We start from the raw sequence: 6481 nt of genomic DNA, 5'->3' as shown, positions 1-6481 counted from the left end.
GATTGTGAATATATCTTTTGATGACACAGCCTGGCACATGTCTACCTCGGCTAGTGTGGCAAGAAGAGGCCAGGTGTGCAGCTCTCAGGGGTCGGGGTCAGTGTGTTTGTTCCTTACCTGCAGCTGATAGACACGTCATCATTACTGAGCATCCTACATCCATGGTCACGTGTTTTTCTCATCCATATTCATCTATGACATCTGGGAGCCGCTAAGTGACACAGTGACACAGATGTCCTTAGGGGCCAAACTCCTTCAAACTGTTCTTTCCTTTGTTTAAGAAAATTCTTTTTTTTTGAGAAAAGGAAGCTCAGAAGAATCCCTGAACATGGGCCCGGAAATGTTCCCGTGAACTGTTTTTACCTTGGAACATGTACCCCATGGCCTTGAGCTAAGCATGCCCAGGAATATCTTTTCTTCTTTAACCATTACTTTAAGCTGGGCACACTCAATTAGAATGTATCTCTTAAACTGAGCATGCTCAACAATGTGTTCCTCACTGACAGCCAGGGAGCCTGCATGGGGCCGACCCAGGTCTTCTACATGTGTGTGACAATTGTGTAGCTTGGTCTTCTTGTGGAACTCCTAGTAGTGGGAGCAGGGGCTGTCCCTAACACTTTGGCTGGCTTTGGGGAACCTATTCTTCATACTGGGTTGCCTTGCCCAACTTCAATACAAGAGGAACAGCTTAGTTCTACTACAACTTGATATGCCATGCTTTGTTGATACTGATGGGAGACCTAGCCCTTTCTGAACAGAAAAGGAGTGGATTGTGGGGGGGGGGAAGGCAGGGGGAGGTAATAGGAGGAGAGAAAGTAGGGGAAACAGCAGATGGAATGTAAAATAAATGAATAAATTTAAGTTTTCCTTAAAAAATAGTATGTATCCCTCCAGTGTTTACCTATACGAATCTGTATATGCTCCCCGAATCCAGTATTTTGTTCAGGGAAAGCATTGCTTGGAAATACGTTGTATTCACTTGCTACTCCAAGCAATAACCCTTTATTTCCGAGGCTTGTTTGGGCCGTGGAGTTGGCAGGATATGAACCCAATGCCTTTGGTTACAAAGCCAGTTCATCACAATGATCTCGGGGTGCTTCAGTTAGGCCAGGGTGGGACTCTGGAGTAGGCACGAAGGGCTGGGCCATCACCTGCTACCACCTGACCCAGCAGTATTTCTGACCCCAGGTTCCCCTGGTTCCTATGCCTGTCACCTCCTATCCCAGTCCCAATGACCTGTTTGTTCCTCTTTTCTTCCTCCCTACTTTGACTAATGAGTACCAGAAGTCCTCTTACTGACCCTGCACCTAAAATCCAAATCCTACACCTTCCTCAACACCCCCGTTCCATGATACCTTTTAGAGCTTTCATAGCTAAATGGAGGGGCCATATCCTCAAATCATTATATTATACATTGTAGCCTTTTACATGCCTATATTATAAATGACCATTACATCTAGATAGGTGTCCCTCATAATAGGACAGCTTCTCACAGACAAAGGACCCCTGTGGTTTTCTTTCCTTGTATGGCCTCTTAAAGAGGTCTCACATATGTGTTCTGCTTAAATGATTTCAAATCTATGAATTCCTTTAGCATGGCTTTGTACTGTGTATTGTAATTAATTTCTGCAATTGGATTGTTAATTTGGTTTACATTTTTGTCAAGCTTGGAGTTCAGATATCCATGAAGGGAAGGGAAGAAGAATGAATTAAAACTGAGCCTGGTTTGTTGACATATCCCCTCTTCAAGTTCTGAGCCATCTGAAGCTTTCTTCTGCATGCCCTTCTACACATTCTCCACTGAACAAGTGCCTGGAGCGAGCAGCTGAAGTTATTGCCACCAGTCACAGGTTTCTGAGCTGAGAGCCAGCCAGTCTAAGGTTCTTAAAGTTTGCCACCTCCTTTTGTCTAGGCTTCACCCCACTTCACACACTTGGCCTCAACAAAACAAGGCCATTTTGGAATGAAAGAGAGCTCAAGACACCCCTGAGACCCCAGAAACTACGAGAAGAAAAGAATCTAAGAAGAGAAAACAGACTGCAAAGAAAAGGCTGAGGAAAAGCACACAAATAATTCAACCAAAGAGAACATAGGAAGGGACTGGATCTTTTCGAGCTCATTGCATTTAGAGGGAGGGGCTCCACAGCAGCTATGTGGTCTGGGATTTGCTTCTCCTCCCCAGGGTTAGCAGCTGGAGGAGCTTATCAAGACCGCATGGCCTATGAAGCATCCAATGAGGCATCTTAACCCTGAATTTGAACTGTGTCTTTCAGCAATGCTGTACCCCCTAAGGGTCCCACAAACACATTCTCTCTGCTCTCAGACTTTTTAAAAGTTAAAGTATATTGGGCAGAAACTGATGGAGATCAGCATGCTATTTCAGCACTTGGACACAGAAGACACTAATTATATAAAGCCCTTCTTTATTACAGACATTCCCAAAGGTGTGTCTCCCAGCTGATTTAGAACCCAGGAAGTTGCTGATTGAAATTAGTCAGCACACTGATGCATTCTGGCAAAATTTCTAGGACTTCAGGACTCAAGGTAAAAGAAACTTGTTTTTGAGTAAAGTTCTACTGTCGAGTAATGATCTTGACCTTGAATGGGTGGCACTACTTCGACTTGACTGCATAAAAGCAAATGTCTCATACTACATCCCAAGCCACAGGTAGGTGATCACACTTGTGGTTGGCACGTTCACAGCAGCTAAAGCCATGTTAAATGACGGTCAGAGAAATGATGCTGCCAGGGGGCAGGATTCAGGTTTGCAAGCGCTGATGCCCACTCTAGGAGCTGAGTCCTACTCCTATGGTTAAATGTGTGTGTGGTGTGTCTTCACTCAGCAGAAGATGGTGTTGGATCTCCTGGAGCTGGAGATACAGGCCGTTATGAGTTACCAGCCTTGGGTACTAGGAACGGAAGAACCCAGGACCCCTGCCAGAGCAGCAAGTACTCTTAAGCCATGGGCCCTCAACACCGCTCTTCTGATGGAGTCTCCATCTAAGGATGCCTGCTCCTTGAACCACTTACTCCCCAGTGAGAAAAGCTGTTAGTCCCATCTCTATTGCCCTTTGGTGGAAGCTCTGGGTCCAGGAGAGGTGGCCTATAGAAGCCAGTTGTGGCTGGAGAATACGTCAACCCGAGAATACTCTGTTTTAGTTAAAGAATAACCCTCCAAGTTTCAGGTGTGAAGAAGTGTCTTTGCCAAAGTGCCTTCTGATTGGTTTAATAAAGAGCTGAAAGACCAATAGCTAGGCAGGAGGTCTAGACAAGATTGCTGGGGAGAGATAGGAAGAGGAGAATCTGAGCACACAGGAGACGCCAAGAAACACAGAGAGGAAACAGGAGGTAAAAGATGGAAGAGGTAATGCCAAGTGATAGAACATAGATTAATATAAATGGGTTAATTTAAGTTATAAGGGCTAGTTAGGAACAAGCCTAAGTGATAGGCTGAGCTTTCATAATTAATGAGAAGTCTTCATGTCATTATTTAGGAACTGGCTGGCGGGACAGAGAAAGACGCGTCGCACTCAGGCACTGCCTTGAGAAGGCTCCCATGCACACGAACTTCAAGTATACTCCCACAAACATCCATGTTCTTAATCCGTGCATTCGCTTCCTTCTTAAACCACAGTAAATAAATTCGTCAACTCCCCTCCAATTCTCCCCCGTCCCCATAAAAGCAATCCAATTGCTCTGAATGCATTTGCTTCTGTTTTGAAAATGTAGCCGCCTCTGCGTCACTGTAATTACAGAGTAATGATTTATCTTCCCTCTCACTCTCAGTGTGGTTAGCATTAAAATAACATAATTTACAAAACCGTAATTTTAAAAAAAGTGTTCATTTTTCATTATAGACTTAATGTGCACTTATTAAACAAACAGTTTGGGGAGGAAAAGAAGCAAAATTTGCCGGAGAATGACACTGTAAACATGAGGAATGGCTGCCTTTTGCAATGCTTTCTTTCAGGTGTGCCTGGGCATGGAGTTTTAAAAATACAGCTGCGACCAAGCCTTAAAGGAAGTTTTTATATCCCCTTTTCAGACTGAGCCCAGAAAATCTTTCCCATCATAATAATATAATTATAGACTAGCCTCCATGGACATAATTTATAAAATATTTATTTATTTTTATGTATGTACACACAAGGATGTTTGTGCAAGTTTATGCGCACAATGTGCATGCAGGTGCCTAAGGATGTCAGAGCTGTCAGGTCCCCTGAAGTTGGAATTACAAGCAGTTTACATGTTACCTGATATGGGTTCGGGGAACTAAAGCAGAGTCTTCTGCAGAAGTTCCTAACTGCTAGGCATCTTTCCAACTCCCCATAGGTCTAATTTTTAGAGAGAATGTTGTTCTATGGGTGCTTAGCATTTGGTTGCTGAGAGTCAATAGCCGGCCTATGTAGAGTCATATGACTATCACCCTTTTTTATTTTTTTAGGATGGACTCAAAGTAGTGAATTTTTTATGATGATGATGACGAAGAGGAGGAATTTCTCTTATCTTGATTTCCAGTTCTGAGACATTCATTTTTCTTTGGGTAAAAGGATAGTTGTGCACTATGTATCAGAGTCCTTATAGACATCCTCTGGGTGCCGGAGACCTTTTCAATCACAGGGAGGGGCTGGAAAGAGGGCTCACTGGTTAAGAGTACCTGTTGCTCTTGTAAAGGACCTGAGTTCAATTCTAAGCGCCCACATGTGGGCTCACAGCCACCTGTAACTCTAGTCCATGGGATCTGGCTCTGTGTTCTGGTTTCTGTGGGCACGAGTCATGCAGGTCATACACCAACACACATGCAAGCCATCACTCGTGTACACAAAATAATAAGCGAATCTTTAAAAAATAAATAGATAAAGAAGTAAATAAAGGAAGAAGTTTGCACTGGAGAGCTGAGGCCCTTGTGACTGGATTTAAGACAGGCCTTGAGCAGCCTATGACCAGTAGAGACAACCACCTTAGTACAGGATGGTGTGTGGCCTATAACCCCACTGATAACAGGGGCAGTCTAGGATGGTATCTCTCAACACTGCATATCCTGTACCATAGAAACCTTATAATCAGACATTCACAGCTTGGGGGTCCAGTCTGGAATGAATTTTAAAGAATTCTCAGCCTTTTAGGAACACAAGGGGATGTACCTAACAAGCCAAGAAACATGCCTGGCTGTGGACAGATCACCATGCTGGTCTATGACACCCACCCTTCAACAGACTCATCCTTTCCTTACAGTGCCTACTCATCAGGTCTGTACCTTGTCCATGCTCCTGAGTCTTTATCCCAAGCTGAAGCTGTTGCTCTCTTCTTACAAGTGGGCTGGGTCAGAGCTCAGAAGCTCTACTGTTTTGGGAATCACAGCCAAGGGAGGAAGTAGTGATACAATAGAAAGTGACTTTTTACAGACAATTAGACCTGGAAATTGGAGAAAATAATCCCCAATTCACCCAGTGTCCCACTGTTGGGAGCTGCAGATCCCTGGCCCCCTAACTTCGTTTGCCTGCCTCAGACCCCTTGACTGCTGGGGTGAACCGAGCAGAACGCCTGTACCTGCAGCTGCTCTGAGCATGAGACCTTGATGGCAGGGGAGTGGGTTCTGATGAGACTGCATCTGAAATATCTCGAGAGCTGGGTGTGGCTAAGGATCCCTATATAAGCTGCCCATGACCACGGTAAAGTTTGGTATTCTTGTATCAAGGATGACCCGTGTCCGTGTCTCTCTCTGTCTGTCTGTGTGTGTGTTTTTAAGTCTCTAGCTTAGTTCCCGACTCGCTTACCATCTTGTGGTGGCACGGGCGCTATAGGACCATTCGGCTTCTTTACATCCCACTTTATTAATCTCTGTGGTACAATTTCTTCTATGTTTTGGGAGAATCTGTGCGCACAGGCAGTCCTGAGGAACCAAACCCATATCCACATGTATGCTGAAAACATTTCCTACTACTCAGTTACGTTCTTCACTTCTATTTTAAACATGTGTCTTATATAATTAAAAATCACATCATGCTAACGGGCTATTTTTTGTTCTATCGTAATCATTTCTCTCTCTTTTTTTCCCACTTCAGTTCATAAACCATCGATTCTCGAAGTGTGAGCCCTGGGCCAGCAGCAGCAGCATCACGTAGACGCTTGTTAGAAACCCAAATTGTGAGTCTCAGTGCAGATCTATTATAGAGCCAGAACTGAAAGTTTTATGGGCTTCTAGGCTAGCTCGTACACTAAATTTAAGAAGGCCGTTGTAGGAAGAGAGCTCTGACGTGCAGGCATTCTGAACCCTGCTACCCAAAGAGTGGGCTGCACAATGGCAGCAGCAGAGTCACCTGAGAGCTTGTTAGAATGGACCTCAGTCTGTCCCTGGACCAGCTGAGTCAGAACCACGTGGATCTTGCTCTCTACAAACTCTGAATCGGCAGGTTTGGTGTGCACCTCCTGGATTCCCCTCTCACGTGAACTTTCAGGTGGGTTACACTTGGAAAAAAAG

This window comes from Myodes glareolus, chromosome 24 (assembly GCF_982192425.1).
Source record: "Myodes glareolus chromosome 24, mMyoGla1.1, whole genome shotgun sequence".
NCBI classification, from domain to species: domain Eukaryota; kingdom Metazoa; phylum Chordata; class Mammalia; order Rodentia; family Cricetidae; genus Myodes; species Myodes glareolus.
The sequence above is the reverse complement of the archived record's forward strand: the minus strand, read 5'-3'. Positions refer to the sequence as shown.